Genomic DNA, 27,204 nt, shown 5'->3' on the forward strand with positions numbered 1-27,204 from the left:
TATTAAGAAAATAGATATTGCATGACTGGAAAAGTTGCAAAAATTGCTGTGGGTAGGAAAAGAACAATGGGATAAGCTCTTAGAAGTCATGGTGCTGGATTTGGACCTGAGTCATGTCTTGAATTATCCTAAGATAGCAATTGTAGGAGATCACATATGTGAAGACGTCAGAAAACTGGATGCTAATATATGTATTTTTTTCAACTTGAGAAGCAGGAAATGTCTTGGGAAAAGCTCAGAGGCTTTGCAGGATCCGTTTCTCATATTTGTTATCTGACTCTTCCAACATATACCAGTAACTGCTGTTTATATAACACATTTTAAACACTTCATGTACATTACTTTAGGAATCTGAACAACACTCTTGCAAGGGAGGCCAGTGTTATTATTCCCCAATAATGGATGAGTTGCTAAGGCTATGAGGAAGTGGTTTGTCTAAGGCTCATCCAATGAGTCTGGGGGGGGGGGATGGGATCTGAACAAAGGATTCAACATCTTGGCCACTGCCAAATACTTATTCTCAATTTTGGGGCTTTAGTTAACATCCTCAGGTATTCTCTGGCCACTTCTCTCTCCAGTTCTCAAGGCAGAAAAATGTTACAAATTTATAAATCCATCCGTTTTAGCGATGGGAATGCAATTTGGTTCCGTCTGCATTTTAATGCAAACCTACCTAATTTGCATGTCTCAAATCTATACTGCAACCAAAACATGGCTATCCTTTGCAATGTGTGCTTCTCCGAATTTTGTAATGTGGTTCTCTGACCAAAATATGTGCTTCCATTAGTGTCTCCAAATGCAAAAGAAGACAGGGATCCCCCCCTTTTTTTGGGTGTTAGTAGTTCTGTAGAAAAGGGGATTTGAGTAGGTACGGCAGTGCAGGAAACCTGTTCGACTTTGCAACTGGACACCCTAGCAATAATCACATGGCAAACAAGAACAAGCAAATTCCTCTTCTTCTTTTTTCAGTGTTATGGCAAACACCATGCTACCTGTGCAGTGCCAGATTTCTGTATAAGCTAAACAAGCTATAGCTTAGGGCCCCAGCCTCCCCCCAAAAAATTAAAGGAAGAAAACCTGGATGCACAATTCCAAAATATAAGATAAAAAACAAATAAAACAAAACCTACATACAGCAACAGTGTTTTGTGTTGTGTTGGCTCCTGCCTGCTAGCCTGCTCCCTGAAATATCACTGGTTTACTCCTTTCTATATATAGGGTGCCTACATTCTGCATGTGCAAATGGCTAGAGATACCTATGAGGTCCATAAATTATCATATAGCATATATTCAACACAAAAAACAGTGACAAATTGTTGTTGACAGAGGACAGCTGGACATATCAAGGGCCCCATTACTACCTTCAGCAGCTTAGGTCATCATCAAACCTAAATCCGGCCCTGTACCCATTTCTGTGCCAGTGTGGAACATTGGTTAGTGTGTTGAACTAATTCCTGGGAGACCAGGGTTCAAATCTCCACTAGGTCATGAAGCTCCACTAGGCCTGGTCTCAGCCTAATCTACCTCACAGGTGTGTTGTGGGGGTTAAAGGAGGAGGACGGCCATGTCCGCCTTGGGGGAAAAGTTGGGATGGAAACACGAACAAAAAATAAATAAAACTGTGCTAGCTGTAATATAATGCGTTGCATCCAACTAAATGATACCCATTGAAATGAATGAACCTAAGTTATAATGCGATCCTAACCATGTCTGCACAGAAGTAAATCCAACTGGGGCTTACTCCCAGGTAACGAGGAGCTTAGGGCTGCAGCCATAGTCCTGCCCATTCTACTCTAAGTATGACTAACATTATACAACCCAATTATTCCCACAATATAAATATATATATATTTAAGTTGCCCAAATAAGAACAATGATAAAAATCGTACCACCTACAAAGAGCTGTTTCTCCCAAGGAGGTTAGAATATCAACTGATCAGCATGAGCGAAAGCCTGCAATTAACTCATTGCTAAATTAAAAGTTGGACGTGGAAAATGTGTTTCGAGTTGAAAGGGAGAAAAGGCAAACATTCCCATGCCACGCTCAAGTTTCATTTTAATCCATCCTGGATTAAAAAGAGAAAAAGACAGAAAAGTAATTATACAAAATAAAATGTTGCAACGAGGTGCATTTCTTTCTCTTTAATAACGTCCCAATGCAAAGTCTTCCAATCACTAGTCTAGAAAAGAATGGCAACTCTTAGCAACTCAAACCCAGTGGCATTTTTCAAAGGCCACCCCCCCCAAAGGCAAATTTATGGAAGAAGAAGAAGAAGAAGAAGAAGAAGAAGAAGAAGAAGAAGAAGAAGAAGAAGAAGAAGAAGAAGACACAGAGAGTAAAAGGTTAATTGGGATTGTACATTTATGTGCATCCTTACACCCTCCCAAACAAAATTAAATTTCTGAAAAACCAGGGGAGATTCTGTAGTGCATATATTTGCTTATTCACTAATAAATAATTTAATTATCACTCCCCATATCTTTCCAAGAGGCAAAACAGGAGTAGGGATGAGAGCAAACAAGCAGGAGTCATGTCAGAAGACAAGGACCAGCTGCTGTTGCTACCATATGGAGAAGATGCCTTCAGTTCTAGTGGTGGTTTCCCGCCCCCCGCCCCCCCCAATTTAAGGGTCAAAATCAGACATGGGAGAGCTAAGGTAGATAGGCAAATCTATCAATCTCAGTTTCTCATTTTTGCAGCCTTCAGTTCAGCTCTGTACATTTCTGCTTCAGATTGCAGTTGTTGGGTTTTTTTTTAAGTCCTCACGAAAATTCACATTTTAATGCAAATTTCTCCTAATAGGCACCTTTTCCCACGGAAATTTGCCTGATTCACGCCAATGTTGTTTTCACTAACATAGGCACAATTCCCTCTTGCTGTATGCATTTAGTTGGGGTGCTCCACGATAGGATTCACAGAAATGCAGATTTTGAAGGATAGCTCTGTGTCGGTTCACACATCATTTGGGAAAGTCTGAATTGGATAGGTTCATATTAGAATTTGAATTTGAAATGTACCACATTTTTCTCCCAGTCCTAGTGGCAGCAACTACAGCTCTGTAACCATGTATATTTGTGAGATTGTGGGGTAGTCTAAAACACACACAATATTAATCACTCCAGTGCTTTTCTTCCAACCAGCTGATTTGAACGTTTGGATCCAGACTGGCCAGGGCAGGGGGAATTCAAATGATCTTGAAACTTTCAAGGAAGTAAGAGAGGAGAGGGAGAATTGCACTTTCTTCCTACACATGCTCCTCTTAATGTTCAGATCATGAAACAAATGGTTAATGATTGAACAAGTTTTCCCAGGGCTAAATCAGCTGTGCAGATTAAACTTCTCTGTACACTCTCACCCAATTCTTCAGCTCTGATCTGGCTGCGGCAAGTAGTGACTATGACTGCAACCTTGTTGCATAAAGTGAGTAATAAAGAAGGAGAAGGAACATTTTACCATATGTGGTGGGAATGTAAAAAAGTGAAAAACTTCTGGGAAATAATATATAATGAGATGAAAAAAAAATGTTGAAATATACATTTATTAAGAAACCAGAAGCATTTTTACTTGGCTTTGTAGGAGATGATATAAAAAGAAAGGATTGTAAATTATTTCTATATGCAATGATGGCAGCAAGAATATTACTGGCACAAAATTGGAAACAAGAAGAATTACCGACAAAAGAAGAATGGAGGATGAAACTGATGGACTATGCAGAACGAGATAAATTAACAGGACGAATTCAAAAACTGTGGGACCAGAGATTCACAGAAGACTGGCAGAAATTTAAAAATTATTTGGAGTGTAATTGTGAGGATCATATTACGCTTGTAGGATTTGTGAGAAGTTTTGTAAGGTGAACTATTTGAAACATTGCAAAAAAAAAAGGTAACAAGGGGGACAGTTAGTTAAGATAATTAAAGGCAATAGGAATTTAAGAAATGCAGAATAAGTGATAAGAACGGAAGACCATCAGAGGGGCTGATGGAAGTCCAAAAAGATTGTATAAGATGCGAAGTTCTGTTGTATGAATGATAACTAATATGTAAAAATCAATAAAAATTATATTAAAAAAGAAGAAGACTGCAACCTTGTACACACTCAACCTGAGAGTAAGTCGCAGGAAACACTGTCAGATGTCAATCCAAGCAAACAGGCATGGGATTGGGCTGTCCCATTGAATGCAATGGGGGGTTAGACAGGTTATGACGAACATCCTATTGCTTTCAATGGAGCATCATCTCAGCTAATCTTTATCTAGATTGAGGCCATTATGTCTTGCAAATATTCCTTAGGGAACAGCAGCTTGCGAAACGTCTAAACGGCACACATGCACCTTGCCTATGCTTCATCAAGGCAGGATAGCATCTTTTTAATCTCTTTCTGAGATTCAAAAGTTAGTATGCCTATTTCATTAAGCAATAGGTCTTTAAGTACATATTATATTATACAATCCCTTCCAGACTAAATATTGCACACACAAAACAACGCAGGGAGAATGCGAGTGCACCTGATCTTATTACTTCGTTCTAAATGAGTCAGCTTATTTATCCTTCAGGGGACAATCCCCAACACACAGGCTATTGGACACAGTGGAGTTACCTTCCAAGCGAACATATATAAGGCAAATTGCACTGTAAAAGTCTAATGAAAAACCTAAGCGTCTCTGTGCCAGCCACAAGCATAGCAACACCCACTGGCTTTTCAACTCCAGGAGCGAAAGAGAAGGACTCTACCAATAATATTCTAAGAGATTAGTAACACAAAGGCAACTGAGACCTACCTTCAGCGAAAAATCCCGGAGCCATGTGAAGAGGAGATAAATTGTGGGAACCAAAAGGAAATCATCCACTCATCTTGAGAATTCAGCTCATAAGAAAATGTTGTAAGAGCCCAGAAGCTAGTTCATGCTCCAGGAGAGGGGGGGGGGGGGACAAAACCTACCAGAGTAAGGGAAGTCAGAGCTGATCTATGATTCAGCCTAACATCTGATTTGCAAAGATAATTGGGAGCCTGGAATTAAATGCATCGAGATTTCCCCACCATGTGCATACATATGCGTATTTATATACAAATTGTGTAAGCAATGCTTTTTAGTTACACACACACACACACACACACACACACACACACACACACAGAATTGTATTTTATTTCAGCAACGCTTTATTATGCCTATCTGTTTATAGATAGAGATAAACTAATATACCGTATTTTTTGCACCATAATACTCACTTTTTTCCTCCTAAAAAGAAAGGGGAAATGTCTGTGCGTGTTATGGAGGTAATGCCTATGGGTAGCATGTCTACAGATTTTCCTCCTCTAAAAACTATGTACGTGTTATGATCGGGTGCGTGTTATAGAGCGAAAAATACAGTATCTTCATTCTCAGGATCAGAGGTGGGTGGGGAACCGGTGATCCCTGAAACAAGCATTTTGTGAAAGTGCTCATTGTGGGTTTGTATATTTTGGGGAGAAAGGGACAGATATTTTGCCAGAAGGTGTATAAATTGCAGAATTGCACTCATGATGATAATGAGCACTACAAAAAGCCGTTTACTAGGCTGATTGCTCTAATTTTAAACCTGTTTTCAGCCTTTCCCAGTGATTAGCATTGTATGGAAGTAAAAAACGAAATAATACCACACAACACTAAGCCCCAGGGGAAATACAGTTTATCAGCAGAAAGCAGATTGCAGTGCGATCCTATACATGTCTGTTCAGGTAGAAATTCCATTGAGTTCAATGGGGCTTACTCTGAGTTATTTGGGCATAAGATTTCAGTTTTAGCAGCATATTGAGGCAGCAATCCTGTACTCGTGTACCTGGGAATAAGTCCCACTGGACCTAATAGGAATTACTTCTGAGTAGACAGGTTAGTTCAGTTGTTTAGAGTGTGGTGTTGATAATGCCAAGGTCAGATGATCCACCACAATCAATCTCTGTATAGGATTGCACTTTTGGAGCATGTAAAGATAGGAAAATGGAAGATTTTCTGCTCTTCATTTTAAGGAATTTGCAGCACCAAGTTCCCAGCTATGCTTCTGGGCGATTAACAACTCTGAGACCCTTTCATGAGGCTGAAATGTCATTGCAATGCACCATGGGGAGGGCAAATGCATTTTCACATATCCATCTCAATCAAAAACCTACCTCTGTTTTATAATCACCCACTTACATTTAACTTTCAGTCTCTCTGACTCATCCCTTTTAATTTAGTTGCTGGGATTTCCCCTCTTCAGCCCCTGTTTCAATAGTTTACCCGGGGTTCAGGCAGCTACAATTTTTAGGGTTTTCAAGGAAGCTTAGTTGTGCCAGCTGTCTGAAGCAAAAAAATAAAAAATAAAAAACCAGATGAATACTTTTAGGAGCTGTTGCGCATGTAGGAAATTTCTTTGTGAGTTATTTTTTAAGGACGTGCCAAGGCATTGCTTTAACTCTACTGCCATTCCTTGCAGGAAGAGGGTGAAAATAGCAGAAAACCTGAATCCATCAAAGGTAATGACCTAGTTCCACTGATGTAAAGGGGACAGAGGCTCAAGCATCATGGCATATGGGGCCCTGCCTCACCAACCCCAGGTGGCCATCAGCCAGCCCCCACCTATTTGCCTTTTCCCTGCCAGCTCTCTCCTCCAGTGTGGTGTAGTGGTTAAGAGCGGTCGTCTCGTAATCTGGTGAACCGGGTTCGCGTCTTCGCTCCTCCACATGCAGCTACTGGGTGACCTTGGGCTAGTCACACTTCTTTGAAGTTTCTCAGCCCCACTCACCTCACAGAGTGTTTGTTGTGGGGGAGGAAGGGAAAGGAGAATGTTAGCCGCTTTGAGACTTCTTTGGGTAGTGATAAAGCAGGATATCAAATCCAAACTACTACTCCTCCTCCTCCTCCTCCTCCTCCTCCTCCTCCTCCTCCTCCTCCTCCTCCTCCTCCTCCTCCTCCTCCTCCTCTTCTTCTTCTTCTTCTTCTTCTTCTTCTTCTTCTTCTTCTTCTTCTTCTTCTTCTTCTTCTTCTTCGTCTCTGTGTTGCCTTTGGAGAGCTCATCAGGGAAGTGGATAGGGCCCAAACTGGAACCAGCTGGCTCAGCCTGATATAGGCTGATGGCTTCACCTATTGTTGCCCTCTCTGCTTTCTGACCGACAGTCCCAATGACCTTCAGTCAACACTGGGAAGGGGAGTAGGAAGGAGGGGCGGTGGGGGCAGTCTGCCATGGGTATCATCCCAGAGGGGTGTGTGTGACAAAATCCCCCCTGGGCAGATCGCTGCTGCACCGATTGGCCCCCAGGTGGATTGACACCGCGCCCTTCACCCCTCGAGCAGATCGCCGCCACACCACTCGCCCCCCCTGGGTGGCTCGCCGCCATGCCAAATGCCCCCTGGGTGGATCGCCACTGTGTTGATTACCCCTTGGGCAGTGTTAGTTTCTGTTTCTCATTGAGCAGCTGCTGGGAGTCACAGAACTCTGTTTACATTCCAGAGACAGTCCAGACTCTTGGAAGTCTCACGGGAAGGTAGACGGGATGTGACGTTAGTGGTTTCCTTTGTTCCTTTTTTCCTTTGTTTCAGTTGCTCTCTGCTTTCATAGAGAGAGGATGTCTTTTCTGTTCTGTGTAGTTTAGAAATAAAACTCTTTACAATGTAGCCAAACCTCTCGTCTCTTCCCTGTGCTGGGAACCCTGCTGGATAGAATGTGCTTGAGGCCTTATCAAAGGCTGAGGTCATTAAACACGTCGGAGGCGATTTCAAAGGCTCAGCTCGGAGGAAGATGAGGCCTTATCGGCTTGGCCGAGCGGAGTTCCGACAGGCAGATCACTACCGCAGCGATTTTCCCCATGGGTGGATCGCCCCACCCCCGGGTGCATGGCATTTATGCCGCTCTGGGTGCTCGAGTGGCTAGCTCCGCCGCTGACACTGTGCAGGGGGAATTAAGACAGAGCCAGAAACAGCTTGTCAGGTGGTATGGAGCCGCCCTGCTACCTTCCCAGCAAGTAGGTCATTGTGGCTTACCTGAGGGGTCAAGGGGGACAGGCAGGGTAGTCAGCCTGGTGCAAACACAGTAGCGGAGCCAATTTGGTGCTTCTGCACTGCGTCATCTTCCCTGGATCCTCTCCCTGTCAACTTTCGGTAAGCAACAGCGACCCTCCTGCTGGGAAGGTGGTGTCGTGCAGTGGTGTTGCGTCCTTTGCTGGTGCCCAGAGCGCATGCAAGCATGCATGCACCAGGAAGAACCAGGGACTGGGGGTGAACAAAACCTGCTGCACCAGCCCAACACTTGCTGCCACCAGGTGGGTGCAGGGCATGGAGGATTCCACCTATGCTGTTCCACCTGCCCACCCACTCAGGGAGGGGGGCAGCCAGCCAATGCAGCCCTTAGCGAGCCTATTCTGATAAGGGAAGTGTGCCTTTCCCAAATTGTCTTCTGTTCAAAGAGCTGTCCATGTCAAGTCTGGGTTAAAGGACGATATGAAAGGAGAGCAGGAAGGCTGATGAAGCTGCCCCTTAGCAGCCAGCACTTGAATCACCCACTCACAGTCTTCTCTACTGTATATAGTGAGATGTGTGAGAGCAACGCCATTTCTAAATTGGCACCTATACCTATAAGGAGCATACATAAATTGTATGCAGATCTGCATCCCTTTTCTTAGGATGATACATTTTCTGATTCTTGGCAATGCGTAAATGGCCACCCTGGCCCAACTCAACAAGGCTCCATTCATCAAATCGGCAATTGTGAGAAAGGTGATTGAAAAGTAAGGAGCAAGTGCCTTGGATCCGGATCAGGACCACAGTGGAGGGCAAAGGAGTACATGGTCACCTTAACAGGGTCTCAGTCTGGATCAGGGCATTTAGCTTCTTAACAGCCATTAACATGATTGTGTGAATGGTGTCTTGTAGTGTTTGGCCAATACCTCATCGCAGCTTTCTGGCTGTGGGACAGGGTTGGAGGAATAAAATCATTGACCAGGTCTTTAGCATCTTTCTTTCCCCTTTTCTACTTCCTCTGTAGCTCTCAATTATATTGAGACACAACAAACAGAAGATACTCCACTTTTGACACCCAGCTATTTTTTAAGCATAATACTAACGTGCTCATTTCCCTGATTGTTATCCTGTGAAAGATACCATCTTTAACATTTAGGCAGAAATCATGAAACCGCTCACCTGTGTATAATAATATTTAATATTTAAGCAACATGTTTAAATGTGCAGAGCACTTCACATTTATTACCTTCATAATCCAAACCACAAAAAGCAAAACACTGTCTAAGATGGCATGATGGTAGATTTGATTAAAAACCAAATAGTTAACAGGACGTAATGTATTTCAAGAAAGAAAGAAAGAAAGAAAGAAAGGAAGGAAGGAAGGAAGGAAGGAAGGAAGGAAGGAAGGAAGGAAGGAAGAAAGAAGGAAAGAGAGAGAGAGAGAGAGAGAGAGAGAGAGAGAGAGAGAGAGAGAGAAAGAGAGAGAGAGAGAAGGAGAGGAGAGGTTCCAACACTGAAGTTTACTCAGCTACTTTTGATTTATCACAAAAGCTCACCTTGCATTTTCTATTATCACTCTAACAACCTGTGCCTTAAGCTGCAAAGATCCTGCTTGTAGTACCATCAACAGCTTTAGGGTTCCTCCAGATGCACTTGCAGGATGACATGTGTTACTAAAGCTATCAGGGTGTCACATGCGTCCCCTCATTCAAGGTTATTTGTGTTAGCAGACCTTGCAGTGTGGGCGAATTAGATTGGAACAATCACTTAAAGTTTCTAGAGTTAAAAGGCTTTATTCATGCAGGAACTATTTATAGGATGAGTAGACATAAAAAGAGAAATAGTAGATATCTTGTCTGGAGAGAACAAACAATTTAAAATACAGCCTCATTTTAAAAATAGCACATAGATCAAAACCATAAGGAGAGGGAAACATAAGGTCCTTTGCTGGGCATACCAGGAGAGGCGGTTCCGTGGGTACGTGGGTCCTGGGCCACATTTATGATGTTAGCCGCTCTGAGCCTGGCCTTGGCCAGGGAGGGCGGGATACAAATAAAAAATTATTATGATTATGATTACTTGGCAGGCTTCTCCAAAGCTCTACTCCCCTTCACACATGCATGCAAATAATGCTGAGGCCTAGTAGCAGTCCAGTCCTTAGGTCATTCCTGTACACTCCCTTCTTGGGTTGTTGCTACCTTGTTTGGGGGTAGTATTCCCTGCCTGCTACGGATACTGCCAGGATGCTAAGAGTAATTGTTAAGTTGTGGGTGAACATATCAGACGACACAGCGATTCTTCAAACAGCTCTTGTTTATTCACAGGCCAGAACAGAACTGAACTGAACTGAAGGGTTCAGTCAGCCTGCTTATATAGAACTCCAGTACAACGTAACTGTAACAATTTTCTAAAACTATCCAATCACTGAAAGTCACTTTCAATCCCTTATTTGCATAACTATCTACAGTATCCCCCTGCTGGCCCAGGGTGAGAACTTCGGTACATAACAGTAATGAAATACATTTTCCTCTCCACCCAGCCACAACCAAATTTCCTCTCCCCACCCCCAATAATTTTATTAATCTAGATTTCCAAGATGACCTGCAAAAGAAAACCATAAAACGGATATAAAACAGATCAAAAACATCAGAGACAAAACTAAACAAAACAATTTCCTTTTCATTTTTAGAAAGAAGCTGCTGCTCTCTTTTTTTGGAAGCCTACTCACACTGTGGGGGCTCTTTCCTTATCTCTTTGTTTTTTCACCTCCCTGCAGTCAAGCGCCAGCACTTAAGAAATCAGAAAGTGGGTCAAAGAGTAGTTAATTGCTCAATGTAAATCTACTCCCCCCCCCAAAAAAAATGACTCAACCCCTCTTGATGAAGTCTCCCTCGTCAGCTGTCATGCCAACAGTAAAACGGCACACTCATTACCTTTCAGACAATTAATACAAACTCTTAAGGCTCACAGTGTTCAGAATAAAATGACAACACCCATCAAATGGGAAGACTTGAAAAGCATTTCAGATGATGAGAGATTTATATGATGGTGTATCTCCTGTACTTGGCGTAGGCAGAGAGGAAGAAGGAGAGGGTTTGTGCTGTTCAATTTGTTAGTCAAATCTACTCACACACTAATTAGGGAAGGGAAGACTTCCCAGGAGTGTACCATTTCAGAGTGTTGGTGTGGTGGGCACAACACATTTGAATCCTTCTCTTGCTCTTTAAAAAACAAAACAAAAAACACCTCTTGGCATGTAGGGAAATATCATTATGGGTTCCCCAATATCCCAAGCAGATTTAGGTCTGATCTATACATAGAAAAGGGACGCAGGTGGCGCTGTGCGTTAAACCACAGAGCCTAGGACTTGCCAATCAGAAGGTCAGCGGTTCGAATCCCCGCCATGGGGCGAGCTCCTGTTGCTCGGTTCCTGCTCCTGCCAACCTAGCAGTTCAAAAGCACGTCAAAGTACAAGTAGATAAATAGGTACCGCTCTGGCGGGAAGGTAAACGGTGTTTCCGTGCGCTGCTCTGGTTCACCAGAAGCGGCTTAGTCATGCTGGTCACATGACCCAGAAGCTGTATGCCGGCTCCCTCGGCCAGTAAAGCAAGATGAGCGCCACAACCCCAGAGTCGGCCACAACTGGACCTAACAGTCAGGGGTCCCTTTACCTTTACACATACAGAAAAATGAGGTGGTAGAGTTGCAAAGTGGAATGTTTCACCCAGTTGGGGCAGAACTATATTGCTGCTTTCAAAAGGGCATAATGAATATTAGGGAATAATAGGATGTAGGTAAAGGACTCCTGGACGGTTACGTCCAGTCGAATTCAACTCTGGGGTTGTGGTGCTCATCTTGCTTTCAGGCTGAGCGAGCCGGCGTTTGTCCGCAGAAAGCTTTCTGAGTCATGTGGCCAGCATGACTCATTCTGGCGCAATGAAACACCATGACGGAAACCAGGGTGCACAGCAAAGCCGTTTACCTTCCCGCCACAGCGATACCTATTTATCTACTTGCCCTGGCATTATTTCGAACTGCTAGGTTGGCAGGAGCTGGGAAAGAGCAACGGGAGCTCACCCCACCGCGGGGATTCGAACCGCCGACCCTCCGATCAGCAAGCCCAAGAGGCTCAGTGGTTTAGACCTCAGCGCCACCTGCGTCCCTAATAGGATGTAATGGGGAGAGGGGAATCACCGTTAGTATGGCGATAACACTTTTCTACTCCTAGGCCCAACACAACGGTGCTATGTAGTTACAACTATCTAAAGGACCTGCCTATTGTATGGTTGCAGAATAAACTCTGGAGGTATAAATAAATTACTCAGTGAGGTTCAGAAGCACAGATGAATAGCAAGTGTGTGTGTGTGTGTGTGTGTGTGTGTGTGTGTGAAAGGCCAGCCACCCCAGGCAGCACATTTGGGTTGCCAGGAAACATAGAAAACCGCTTTATCCTGAGTTTGACGGTTGATTCTTCTGGCTCAGTACTGTAGACCCTGGATGGCAGCGGCAGATGCTACAGCACTGAACCACAGCTGCTTACTGTGTTTTTACTTGATGTATATTTTACTGCTTGTGGGATTTTCTGCCCCAAGTGCCCCCCAAACCTGGCTGGCTTTGCTACTCTGCCTCAGGCTACAAGATGCCTTGAGCTGTTTCTCTGTAGGAGAAAAAACATTCACACCTCACCTTTACATTAAATGTCCAATATGCCATAAAAACTTATTTGTGTGCTGTTTTACCTGCGCAAGCCACAACTACATCTTTAGGAGGGAAAGCCCTTTCTTAATGGGACCTGAGAAAACTCATGAACATCACTCACTTTTCCTGTTTATTTATGTAACGTGAAGCCATCCCCACACTGTGTGACTTACCATAGCATTATATCCCACAGACCCTTGAGTTGTGTTATTATAAGAGAGTGAGTATAACTTATCAGAATTGCCATCCTGAAATTGCTTTCTGACCAAGGAAAGGGAAAAAGAGAATAATTACTATCTAAGATCTTATATTTATGCAATTTTCTTTAGCCACAGATCATTTTGGAAGTCTAGACGGTAGACTGAGGCTTAAACCTTCTTGTTAGAGGTTCGGTATGAATTAAGGTCTCAAAATAACAGCATATAAATAGCTATCAATTGTCTATAAAAGCCGGGCTCCCCAAATTAGGAAGAGAGTCGTTATCAGAAACTGTTGCCCAGTTTTCCCCCTATTTGGGAGACAGATTTCAAACTAAGAGCGCTTACTTCTGTTTCATTCAGGTTGATCCACAACTCAGCCAGCATGACCAATGGTCAGGGATGACGGGGGTCATGTTTCAGCAAAAACCTGGATGGCCAAAAGTGTCCCATGACTGCCTTAATATTTATTTATTTATGTATACATACATGCATACATACATACCCCCCCACCCAGCTGGGTTTCCCCAACCACTCTGGGCGACTCCCAAAAGAATATTAAAATCACGATAAATACACCAAACATTAAAAACTTCCCTGTACAGGGCTACCTTCAGATGTCTTCTAAAAGTCAGATAGTTGTTTATTTCCTTGACATCTGATGGGAGACATTCCACAGGGCAAGTGCCACCACTGAGAAGGCCCTCTACCTGGTTCCCTGTAACCTCACTTCTCGCAGGAAGGGAACTGCCAGAAGTTCCTTGGAGCTGGATCTCAGTGTCTGGGGTGAACGATGGGGGTGGAGACGCTCCTTCAGGTATACTGGACGGAGGTTGTTTAGGACTTTAAAGGTCAGCACCAACACTTTGATTTGTGCTCGGAAAAGTCCTGGGAGCCAATGTAGGTCTATGTGGACTGGTGTTATAATAAATCATAACAAATTTGTATTTATACACCACCCTTCCTGGTTCAGAAAACCGGGCTCAGGGCAGCTAACAACAATTTTAAAACACTTATTTGATGCAATAAAAAACTGCATAAAATACAGTATAAAACGTGAATAACAATAAACTCAAAATTAAAAAATCAGTTTAGCGGGAAAATCCATCTAATAAACCTTAGATGATCACCAGGGCTATCTGGCTAAATTAGTCCTATTTGGGCCAGCGAGGAGACCAGGGGAGAATAAGCTGTGGGATACCAGAGTGAGTGATCTTCATAAAAAGGGGAGGGGGAGGGAAGGAAGGGGAATAAAAGATCAGGCTAAGTTCAAGTTGAAAGCCAGGCAGAATAGCTCTGTCTTGCAGGCCCTGCAGAAGGAAGTGAAATCCTGCAGGGCCCTGGTCTCATGGGACAGAGCATTCCACCTGGTCGGAGCCATCACTGAGAAGGCCCTGGCCCTGGTGGAGGATAATCTGACTTCCTTAGGGCCCAGGACCTCTAAACTATGGTTATTCATGGACCTTAAGGTCCTCTGCGGGGCAGAGCAGGAGAGGCGGTCCCATAAATACGAGGGCCCTAAGCCCTCGTATGTGGTCTCAGTTATGTTTGGTGTGAAACCTGAATGCTAAGTCCTGCACACAATGTTCATGAGCTCAGCAGAACCACCCCCATGGTATGTGAACAAATCCTTGTAATGATATCTAGGATCTGTCTTTTCCTTTTTTAAAAAAAGAACCCCAAAGGAAGACTGTGGAGGAACTACTTTAAACTGGAAAGGAAAATGGACATGGTGAAACCTGACACACCAAATCCCTCTAACCTCTCTCAGAACACTTGGCCAATTTACACAGTAGCACAGAACACCCCAATTTCTTCTCAAGTGTAAAGTGCCCGGAACCTGTCACAGAATTTGACATTATTAACGTGACTGTGGGTGTAAAGCGAGGTGTGCCCCACCAACCCAGGATATGAGTCACTTCAGGTGGTATTTTGCATTGTGCTCTGCCTACGTAGATATTTCTATGGACGGAAAGTTGAGTGAGGGGAGAGAAATGGGGGAAGAAAGAAGGAAGGAAAGGAATGCCCGTAGGGTTGGGTTTTCCCCTCATCCATTTCTATGCCTTGCCCCAATTAGCTTAGAATAACTACAAAATGGGGTTAGTAAGAAAGAGAACACAAAACTGACTGCCAATGGGGGTGTGGTGACAATGACTTGGACTGAGTAAAGATTGCGTGTCCTGCAGGGGGGGAAACCCCATAACTTTTCTCCCTGGGAGATCCTGTTCCTTGACATTTAAAATTTACTCAACTCACCTGAACTTGGCTTCTTAAAACACTTTGAAAGCTAGGGAGCAGGGGAGAGGGAAGGAAGGGCAGTGTACATGCAGGTGTGTTGATAAGGCTCACTTGAAGTTCGAGGTACGATAAGGACAGCACAAAGGTAAGGGCAGAGTCTGCTATGCATCTTTCTTCTAATGTTCTTTTGTGTGTCCCAGATCTTATGATGCCAAGTTGGTATATCCTTCTGTTCTGCTCATGGAGGGGTGAAAGTGGCATTCAGGATGCCCAATCAGGGATAAAAATGGATATGGAGTTCCCTACCAGGACAGACTTTGCTCGTGTGCTCAAGACATCGAGTCCATAAATCATATTTTGTTACATTGTGCGAAGTATGAGCAGGCCAGGGCTGAACTGATACTACCCTTGCTGGTGCCTTTCCCGGGAAAGTCAGAGGCTCACTATGTCAGGTTCCTACTGGAAGACCGGACAAAAGCTAGAACTTTGGCAGTGGCAAAGTTTTTATCGGTGGTTGAAAGAACAAATGAGCCCAATATTCCAAACAAAGTGCTTGATTAACCTGGAGGTAGGCTGTATGAACTCTGTATTGATTTGTAATGTTTTGTTGGTCTCTGGACCGTAATAAAGATTGTTTGTTTGAAATGGATATTAAAGGTAAAGGGACCCCTGACTGTTAGGTCCAGCCGCGGACGACTCTGTGGTTGTGGCGTTCATCTCGCTTTATTGGCCCAGGGAGCCGGGGTACAGCTTCCGGATCATGTGACCAGCATGACTAAGCCGCTTCTGGTGAACCAGAGCAGTGCACAGAAATGCCGTTTACCTTCCCGCCGGAGCAGTACCTATGGTATTTATCTACTTGCACTTTGACGTGCTTTCGAACTGCTAGGTGGGCAGGAGCAGGGACCAAGCAACAGGAGCTCACCCCCATTTAACCCACAGCGCCACCTGCGTCCCTCTAAAAATGGATATTAGTGGTGCACATTTTACTGGTGCACAATTAAACTGTTCTTTCTCTGTCGAGGTAGGAGTCTGTTATTGAGAGATAGAAGTGACCTCTCCTGGTGCTTTTCCTGACCTGTATGTCTGTTCCTTGCACCTTGGTTTCCATGCCAAGGAGAAACGGCTGTGCTCAATTTAGCTCCACGTAATTTCCCTTCAGAAAAGAGGATGAGGGTCAAACTATACAGGCTTACTTTGATCACCTGGTTTATTCTTGAGTGTCAGAATTTTCTTCCACAAATAGGCAATGCAAAGGGTCTGATCTAGATTGGGACTTTGGAATGGGGAGTAGAGGACTTTAGGACAGGGGCCAGCAAACTTTTTCAGCAGGGGGCCGGTCCACTGTCCCTCAGACTTTGTGGGGGGCCAGACTATATTTTGAAGGGGAAAAATGAACGAATTCCTATACCCCACAAAGAACCCAGAGATGCATTTTAAATAAAAGGACACATTCTACTCATATAAAAACACGCTGATTCCTGGACTGTCCGTGGGCCGGATTTAGAAGGCGATTGGGCCGGATCCAGCCCCCGGGTCTTAGTTTGCCTACTCATGGACTAAAGAAGCACATGTGCCTATTTGCCAGGCTTGGGGCTCCTGTCCCTGACTTTGCTTTGGGGAAGATCTTTGGGAAGGCCCCTTAAAATGTTGCTAGCACCTCCCACTCCCTGAGCACAAAAATGTGAAATTTTTGAAAGGAAGCAGATGTATCTTGAGCTGAGTGCTCGTGCATGTAAGTGCATGCACCTGAACACCGCGGGGCACCTCCGGTGTAAAGTTGCATGTGCCTTTGCTCTGAATGTACACGTGAGAAAAAATTCAAACAGCAGCCGTTGGAGGGGCAACTGATAATTATATGTGCAGTTGTGGGTCTGAACCGCACATAGATAAATACATGTGGTTATTGTCCTGTTGGAACCTTTCTGTTCTGCGCAGGTGACAGATGCTTAATTTGCTTTTCCAGAGCCTGGAAGTTGAACGTAGTGCCTGCATTTTCTTGACTGTAAAGTCCCTTGAAAATGTAACTATTCAAGTTTCTGTCCTCTATCATTATCAACAACATGTGCAAATGGTGCTAGAGCAGCTGGACTATGTTACTTTTAAATGTCATGTGTGAGAGCGTCACAAAGGGATAGCTGCAGACTTGCTTGCTTTGTAATCAGCAACCACCCCTGCATGGAACTAATTCGTCCCAGAGGAAGTGGTACAAAACTGAAGATGCAATGAGCTCCTGTTAGTCAGGGTTTCTGAATATATATATATATATATATATATATATATATATACATACAGAAGTATCTATATATCTATATCCCTATATCCAAAATCTATATTTATAGCTTACTTTACTGTCGCGAAAGTGGCAGGAAGAGGCCAACCAAAACAAAAAGTCTATAAGGACTGGAGAATCTTTAAAGAATATTTAGAAAACTATGGAATAAAAGGAAACATCTTGGCAGAATTAGTCTAATCCCTGTATTGTATAAATATAAGTTTGTAGGGAGGTAAAAAGAAATTATATAAGAAATATGTAACTGTGCGGTATAAAGTAATGGATAGACAAAGTATAGTGAGATTAATTGGAAGTCAGTTTTAAATTTCTTTTCTATAAATTTTATAATTGTGTTCAATATCAGGAGTATATCTGATGATAATTATATTAATTTTCTTATATCTTTAATATTTTGTTGGAAGCCGCCCAGAGTGGCTGGGGATACCCAACCAGATGGGTGGTGTATAAATAATAAATAATAATAATAATAATAATAATAATAATAATAATAATAATTATTATTATTATTATTATTATTATTATTATATTGTTGTTGTTATTTCACAAAATTCATATACTGCTTGGTTGGGTTTATCAGGTTCTACAGGATAAAGCTTATAGTTTGCATCTGCAATGATGGCTGAAGGACACTAGTTGGAAACTGGTTTTGATGGCCATAGAGGAGGAGGCAGACAATACTTACCGTCCCTGAGAACGGAATGCAGTTTAATAGAGTCGCCGTTGTGGGGTCCACACATACTGATTTCTTTTGTCCTTCTCTGCTGCTATAATCTCTGGTTAGATAGGTTTCAAGGAGCGCAACAACCTGTGACATTTCTTTGATCAAAGATGGCAGCTGAGTGGGGAAAAGGCATGTGTACTGCAGACACCGGTGATGATTCTTTTGCGCCACTATCAATCCTCTGGAAATCTCTCTCCCCCACCGCCACCCCCTTTCTTGTCTGCTTCCAGCAAGTTCCTCTTCTTAAACCACTGGAAAACTAGATCAAATTGGTAGTGCAGGTAGACGTGACCTAAATTACAATCTTGCCGATCGGCCACTGTTTAGGGTACCAGAAATATCTCCAAAACTATCATGCGGGAGATTGGGTTGCTGAAAGGCCAGCTTTCCTCTTGAGCTGAGAGACTCATTTAATTACGGTGCCAAGCGACAGTGGCTCAGTATTTTTTGCTTTGAATTTCAAGGCACTATCCTGTTTCACCCAAAGACCTCACCTTGTACAATTGCTCACACAGAGTTTGCACAAAAGACATTGCTACATAAAGCAAGCCTGTCTGTCCTCCCCCCCCCCAACTTTTTTGTTATGTGGCCATAAAAGAAAGAAACCCGATCTTTTCCTTTCAGGATTTAATGTGGACGTAATGGCTCAACACTGGCAACTCTCTTTCCCCCTCTCTTTTTTAAAATTGAGCTAATGAGAGGGACCGTATTGATCTGTTCCTTCCCGAACGTAACAGACAGAATGTATGGTTTGCTCTCTAAAGCCTTAAATAACACCAATTAAAACGATGTGCAAACTCAGATCCCGATTTGGATAATGTGTTAGGACACTCAAGGATGGCTGCAGGCATACACACCACTGTTCAATGTACCCCAAGTAGAATAAACCTGCGATATCAAAACGAAGGCTGCGATCTTAGAAACATTCATTGAAATGGACTGTGTGAACTCTGACTCAGTTGATTGAAAGGAGACTTCCAGGGAATTGTCTCAATGACTGAAGTACAATCCTCAAGTAAGTCATAATAATATAATAAAGATACAAACCCTAACAAAGATACAAAATTAATATCAATAACAACAAAATTAACAGCCCCAACAAGAACTCCAAAACAATTTGTTGTTGTTTAGTCGTTTATTCGTGTCCGACTCTTCGTGACCCCATGGACCAGAGCATGGCAGGCACTTCTATCTTCCATTGCCTCTCACAGTTTGGTCAAACACATGCTGGTAGCTTCGAGAACACTGTCCAACCATCTCGTCCTCTGTCATCCCCTTCTCCTTGTGCCCTCCATCTTTCCCAACATCATGGTCTTTTCCAGGGAGTCTTCTCTTCTCATGAGGTGGCCAAAGTATTGGAGCCTCAGCTTCAGGATCTGTCCTTCCAGTGAGCACTCGGGGCTGATTTCCTTCAGAATGGATAGGTTTGATCTTCTTGCAGTCCATGGGACTCTCAAGAGTCTCCTCCAGCACCATAATTTAAAAGCATCAATTCTTTGGCGATCAGCCTTCTTTATGGTCCAACTCTCACTTCCATACATCACTACTGTGAAAACCATAACCCACTGCAAGAGTCTATAGGCACCCTGAGAAGCAGGTCTTGAAGCGATGATGATGATGAAGATGATGATCATTTACTCACCCATCATCCTAAGATCCTGGGGTGATGCTCTAAGATGGCTACTTTTGCTTTATCTCACTACAAAACCCAGTTGGTCCCAAGTTTGGATCAGTTTCAATTTTAAGCATTATTAGATGAGATTCTGGAGAACACAGCTTCTCCATTTCACCCAAAGCTCCGCAAAGCAGGCAAGGGATGTTTGCTGAAATTACTATCAGCCAAAAATAACCCTTTCAATGCTTTATTTTTTATTATTATTTATGATTTTAAATTTTATACATTTCAGTAATTTTACAATCACTTTAACATTTTAAAACTCTAAAGAGTCTTTAGTGTTAAGACCAATATATGTTTTATTGTTTGCTAAGAAAATTATGTGCCTATGGTTATTCTTGTGTGTAATTTGGTATTTGTGGTTTTTTTTTCTTGCTGCATCAATAAAAATCTTTTTTTAAAAAACATTTTAAAACTCGACTTCCTTCTCCCTCATTCTGTGGTTCTTAAATTTATTTTTAGTATTTTCTGTATATTCCAAATTAACTTAATTTACTCATTTATGGATCTGTTTTAAATATATACTATTATAAAACTTTATATTACAATAATCCTGCCAATGTTCTTATCTGTTTACACTTTATTTGTACATATTCCATAAACCGTTTCCATTCTTTTATAAAAAGTTTATTATCTTGATTTCTTATTTTTCTGGTACGTTTTGCCATTTCTGCATATTCCATAAGTTTTTGTATCCATTCTTCCTTTGCTGAGATTTCCTCTTCTTTCCATTTTTGGGCAAGTAGCATTCTTGCCACTGTAGTCGCATACATGAATAAATTTCCATATAGTTTGGGTAGTTCTGTTCCTATAATTCCCAAAAGCAAAGCTTCTGGGTTGTTTTTTTACAAACACTATTTTAAACATCTTTTTCAATTCATTCTATACCATTTCCCAGTAAGCTTTAACCTTACTACAATATCACCACATATGATAAAAAGAACCCTTTCAATGCTTTATTTTGAAAGAAACAGAAATCTGGGGCCAGTATTTAAAGAGAAGAGCTGAAGAGATTCTAGATAGCAGATTTCATTAGCATGTGGTTTTTTTAAAAAAAAAATTATTATTTTTTCTTTAATAACGTTCCAATTGATAACATATCAAATTTTGCAACATCATATCCATTTTTTAAAAAAGCCAATTATACATTCTGAATTAATTAATTTAATGGAGCTTCTTATGTTCTGGTTGGTCCACAGAATGTCTTTATTTTTGTTCCTGTATTAGCATGTTTTTGTACCAAAGCCTGATAGGTCTGAAAGATTAAAAGTGGGCTTTTATAAATGAAATTCTTCAGTCTTCATAGATATTAAGGCTGATCTGAGAGCCTAGTTAACTTTAAGCACATTCACTAGAAATAGGGGTAGGACAGGGTACATACAGACAACATTTTTTTATTTTAAAGTTAATATAAACTTTTCATATCACAGAAAAGTCCAGGTTTGCATGGCACGGAGTGGGTCTGTTTCATGAGAGTGCCAGATTCACTTCAGCTGCACAACCTGAGTTCATAAAATTATAGAATTGGAAGGGACCTTGAGGGTCATCTAGTCCAACCCCACGCAATGAAGGAATCTCAACTAAAGCATTCACAGATATGGCAACATATTATTGAATCCCACTCGCAATACAGTAATAATAATAATAATAATAATAATAATAATAATAATAATAATAATTTATTATTTATACCCCACCCATCTGGCTGAGTCTCCCCAGCCACTCTGGGTGGCTCCCAATCAAGTATTAAAAACAATACAGCGTTAAATATTAAAAACTTCCCTGAACAGGGCTGCCTTCAGATGTCTTTTAAAGATAGGATAGCTACTTATTTCCTTCACATCTGAAGGAGGGTGTTCCACAGGGCGGGCGCCACTACCGAGAAGGCCCTCTGTCTGGTTCCCTGTAACCTTACTTCTCGCAATGAGGGAACCGCCAGAAGGCCCTCGGAGCTGGACCTCAGTGTCCAGGCAGAAGGATGGGGGTGGAGACGCTCCTTTGGGTATACTGGACCGAGGCCGTTTAGGGCTTTAAAGGTCAGCACCAACACTTTGAATTGTGCTTGGAAACGTACTGGGAGCCAATCTCCCAGTGACAATCTGGAAGTGCCCAAGTTGTAAGAATAAGCTTTTATCACGGATGAGGTGTGAATACAGTAAACCGTTTAAATGGAGAATCGAATCTGAGCACCTTTTGCATTTACCTGTGATTAAAGTTGGCATTCATATCAAAACATTTGCCTGGGCACACAAAGAAACCGTATCACCTGAATCCCCAGGAACACTGGGTAGAAATTAAAACAAGCCCAGGCATCTCGACTTCAATTAAATTACAGTCCCTTTCTAACTGCATTAAATCCAAAGATCCATTTACTAAGCAACAGGTTACCGAAAATATTTGGGAAGAGATTTCTGTGATTCCTATGTGCAAGTTGAGAGTAGCTCTCCATAAAGGCTTTCCGTTACGGAAACTTGTATAAAAACAAAGGAACTAGAAAGGTAGCCAAACAAAAAATGGAGCTCCTTCGGAGACTAGCTGTAAACGGCCACTTTTGTGGCTAGTTGTTGTACATAGAACTAAATGGGTAACACAGCATCAATTGTGCCACAACCTTTAAATCTGAGAGATTATGCACAGTCTCCATTTTCACCCAGGGCACTTCCATATTGTTGTTGTTTTCAGGTGGGATTTAATCACACACCGGCAAATACATGTTAGGCAATTATAGTTGATCAGCAGGTCTTACACAACAAACCCATTCTCCTCAAATATTGAACTTTTGGGGAGAAGGAAAGGGACAGGGAAAAGGCACCGGGAAGTGTGGGATAACACCTGCTTTGAGGCAACATCAGTTCAATTTCCTGCTAAAAAACCAGAATGAATTATCATGGACCTTCCAAAATCTACTTTCCCCCTCGACGTCTCCTTCTTCTCCTCCCCTCTCCCACATTCAGATGAGGTATCATATTGTGGTAATATACAAAGCTCTGAACAACTTGAGGCTGGGATATCTTAACAACTGAGCCGTTAAACCCCAGCTGGATCAATAAAACGACCCAGAGGAGCAGTTAGTTGTTCCCTATTTTACAGAGGCCGGACTGGCTTCAACTGTAAGCTAAGCACTTAGCATTGTTGTGGAACAGTCTTCCAGCAGAAATTTGGCAGGCAACCTCACTATTGACTACAGTGGTACCTCGGGTTACATACGCTTCAGGTTAGATACGCTTCAGGTTACAGACTCCGCTAACCCAGAAATAGTGCTTCAGGTTAAAACTTTGCTTCAGGATGAGAACAGAAATCGTGCTCCAGCGCCGTGGCAGCAGCAGGAGGCCACATTAGCTAAAGTGGTGCTTCAGGTTAAGAACAGTTTCAGGTTAAAAACGGACCTCCGGAATGAATTAAGTACTTAACCTGAGGTACCACTGTACAGCTATCTCTTGAAAACTATTTTATGCTAACAAGCCTATGCGGCTGTCTAAATTTTCTTCACGAGCTAGCCATTTTAATGATTATTTTCTATTGATTTTGTGGGGTTTAATGTTTTATTGTCCATATTGTTGTACACCACATTGAGATTTTTCATGAGTTGGAAGTATGTAAGTATTTTTTATATATATAAATAGATAATTAAATATCGTGCGTGGATCATTTTGCTGAACTGTTACTCAGGAGTCCAGTTCTGTCAGGAGATTGTCACAAAAAGAAAATCTGACATCAAGGGGGTGTGTGTGTTTATGCTCTTTATAGATTTAAACTATCTTCTTAGTTTTTGCATCTCTATAGAATTCTGGGATATGTAGTTTTAGGGGTACAACAGCCTCAGAACCGCCGTCAGATAACACTGTCCAGGATTCTTTGTGAGAAAGCGTGTTCTCCTTCATGGAGAGCACGTGTTGTGGTGGGGGCTGCCAGGACACTCCAAAGTTGTGGGGGCGGGCTAATTGATCGTTGGCCACTGATGCGATTGGGCTTCCCTTGTTGTTGGGAAGAAATTAATGTTGCCATTTGTTGATTGACAGCCAGAAATGCTAAAACTCCCTGCACGAGGCGTAGAGCTTCCTCTTTTCGCCCCGTGCATCGGATCGCCTGCCCACCCTCCCTAATTTAGGGCTGTTGTGTTCGACCTTGCTATGCCTGTCATGGGGTCATCTGCTTTTGGGGCAGGGGCCCGGTAGGAATTTTGTCCATCTGGCTGATTGGCTGGGGCCATTTGGTTTTTGCTTGCTGCGTAGCAAATTGTCACAACTTGTAAGGTTGCGGTTAGGCATTGGTTTATGGTTTGGTTGGTTGAGGGGCATGGATTGGCTGTGCCTGCCCCTCTAATGCTGCTGCTGCAAGGGATTCCGTTAAAGGAATGCAGAGGCTCACTATTGCTTGTCCACCCTGTCAAGGGGGCTCGGGCCATAGCAAGAGCTCCTGGTTGCCTTTGGGGAGGGCTGAGGGCAGGTTCCCTGCTCTGTCACCACCCCCAAGTGTATTCCTCTTTTCTGACTTCACAGGCGTGTGGAATGTCAGTCTGTCCCCCACTGGGGTGCAGATAGTCGCAACCAATGCCTAAGCAGCCACTCACATTTTTGTATTTTAATAAAGTTGTGGCCAAAATTATGCCAAAAACCTTAAACAAAAATTTCTGAGCGGTGTGTGAGTTATTGGGGTGGCCCTGGGGACCTCGACACGCAAATGGTAGCAATAAAACTGGAATAAAACAGATACAAGTTAATAATGTAAATATGTCCTAAGCCAAAGATAATCAACACAGTGCCCTCCAGATGTATCAGTTGTTTGCTTATTTAAGACTTTTACACGCTGCTTCATTGCTGAGGTCTCTAAGGGGTGCACATGTTGTTGGGTTATCACACTCAGCAGTCCCAGCAAATGGCTAGCGGAAAGAGATTATGGCCATTGGCTTCTTCTTCTTCTCTGGTGATCTTTCGTAGCTGAGTAAGATTGTCTTCCATGAATACGGTCTTAGCAATTTGTCCATAAATGACTGTTGAGGCCAATTCTGGATCCACACGTCCTTCCACAGTGAGGACATAGGTTTGTGGGCAAGAGTTGATCACGGTGTGGATTTGCCAAACCTTCCTCTTAGTGTGTTTCTCCCTTTCATCCTGAGTTTGAGTGTCTTCAGAACCCATGACACCTTTGGTAAAGGCTATTCTCCAGCTGAAGCACTTGCAGGCCAGTGTTTCCCCGTTGTTGATGTTTATACTACATTTCTAAAGATTTGCCTTAAACCTCTTTTGTTGTCTACCGGCATATTATGCTTTCCATTCTTAAGTTGGGAATAGAGCAGTTGCTTTGGATGACAATAATCAGGCATTTGAACAGAAAGTTGCACTCACAGAGCTCAGGTGATACTGGATTTCAGCTTAAATGTTGAGCCTTGTGGAAAGATAACAGCCTAGGTAGGAAAAATGATTGACATTTTCCAACGTTACACCATTAAGTTGGATTTGTGGCGCTGCGGAGGGGTTGTTTTGTGTTCATTGGTGCAGCACTTTGGTTTTTTGGATGTTAAGCAATAGGCCAAGCTTTCTGTAAGCTTCTGTGAAGATATTTAGGATGGTTTGGAGGTCATCCTCTTAGTGTGCACACACTACGTTGTCACCACTTTGTCTACCAATGCCCTAAGCAAATGTGTCCGTCCCTTCAAAACATAGCTGGGAATGTGTGATTTTTCTATGTACAATGTCATTTATGGAGCAACAAATTCTAAAGGTTTCGCCTGAGAGCATAGCGGCAAATCACCTTGAAACATTTTTGTACTTATTTTTATATCATCTTTGATTTGCCATTTTACTTTTGGATTTCATTCTTGGGGTCCGTTTTATACTTTTGCCTGAAGGAAAACAATTTCTGCATCGTAACAGGATGTGACAAAGTTTAAGGCTGAATTCTTAACCATTTCTACCAGGGAGTAAACCTAACTGGAAATGGTGGGATTGACTTTTGACTCAACCTGCTTAGGCTTGTGCAGACTATTTCTTTCAAGAATATCGGCAGGGCTTGAAAGGCTTACGTTTCTGACATTCGGTGGCTAAGCCGAGGGCTGGTAGAAGATTAAAATATAATTGGATCTGTTTATATTGGGTTAATTCCCACCACCACCACCAAAATGTGGTGGAAATTATATTCAAGTAACAAAAATTTGAAAGCTGCATAATCCATAGGTGAATGAAAACCTTGCATTCAAATGACTCACACTCTCTCACTTTTTTGTAATTTATGAAACAGCCCTTAGAAATTATGAAATACAAGAACATTGGTTTGCAGAGAGGCACTGCGTAGCTGTTAAGGATCTTTCCCTACCATATGCTTCTCATGCAACAAGCAAAAAACACACCTCATCAAGCAGCCTGATCCTGCACACGTGTACTATGAAGAAAGTTCAACTGAGGAAGAGCTGTAGGCCTGTGGCAAAGTATCTACATTGAACGCAGAAGTTCCCAGGTCCATCCCCAGTATCTCCAGGAAAAGCAGGGAGGGACCACTGTTCTGAAATAACTCACCTGGTGGAAGGGAGACCCTGCGCTAGCTTCACAGCAGGTGAGTCACTGTCATTGACCAGGAAAGATGGAGGAGCAAGGCAGCAGAGATTTGGCACAGTGTAGCGCACTGGCAGAGCCAAACTGGAGACCCTTCTGTTGCGCTGGCATCACACCTACCTCCCCATCGCATCGCCGCTCCTGGTAAACAAGAGTGAGCCACCGGTTGGGAAGCTAGCATAGTGGATTCCCCTGAACACAATGAACCACTTCTGCCCCTATGTGAAGCTCCAGCCAGTGTACCGAGATGGATGTACCAAAAGGTCTGTCTTAGGGTCTTCCTGTTAGGTAAGTATGCACAGGATCATAGCCATGATCTCCCTCCAGTTAATATATTAGTGAAACAAACAAACAAACAAACATTCTCTCTCTGTGTGTGTGTGTGTGTTTTGTGGTGTAGTATGTGGATATGAGATTTGGGGATAAGATGCTGTCAGTAGGCTGATGACACTTAGCTCTCACATCTTGGTGAGCAAAGGCCAAGGCAGAGCCTCTGTAACAACAACAACAACAACAAATTTATTATTTATACCCCACCCATCTGGCTGGACCTCCCCAGCCACTCTGGGCGGCTTCCAGCAAAATACTAAAATACAATAATTCATCAAATAGTAAAAGCTTCCCTAAACAGGGCTGCCTTCAGATGTCTTCTAAAAGTCAGATAGTTGTTTATTTCTTTGACATCTGATAGGAGGGCATTCCACAGGGTGGGTGCCACTACTGAGAAAGCCCTCTGCCTGGTTCCCTGTAACCTCACTTCTTGCAGGGAGAGAACAACCAGAAGGCCCTCGGAGCTGGACCTCAGTGTCCAGGTAGAATGATGGGGGTGGAGATGCTCCTTCAGGTATACAGCCA

General features: G+C 42.8%; 2 long non-coding RNA genes across 2 annotated transcripts in view; both read right to left on the reverse strand.

Annotated features, from left to right (window-relative positions):
• The window catches only part of LOC309360390, a 44,598-nt gene extending 39,691 nt beyond the window's left edge, over positions 1-4,907 (reverse strand). Inside the window, exon 1 of the long non-coding RNA XR_014164091.1 lies at positions 4,782-4,907. This is a non-coding gene — a long non-coding RNA (uncharacterized lncRNA). The remainder of the gene's footprint in view (positions 1-4,781) is intronic.
• Positions 1-27,204, reverse strand: part of LOC309360385 — a 115,741-nt gene that overhangs the window by 75,030 nt on the left and 13,507 nt on the right. The gene's annotated exons all lie outside the window — the stretch shown is intronic.

The sequence above is a fragment of the Podarcis melisellensis genome (genome assembly GCF_964234715.1).
Source record: "Podarcis melisellensis genome assembly, chromosome: 17".
NCBI classification, from domain to species: Eukaryota; Metazoa; Chordata; class Lepidosauria; order Squamata; family Lacertidae; genus Podarcis; species Podarcis melisellensis.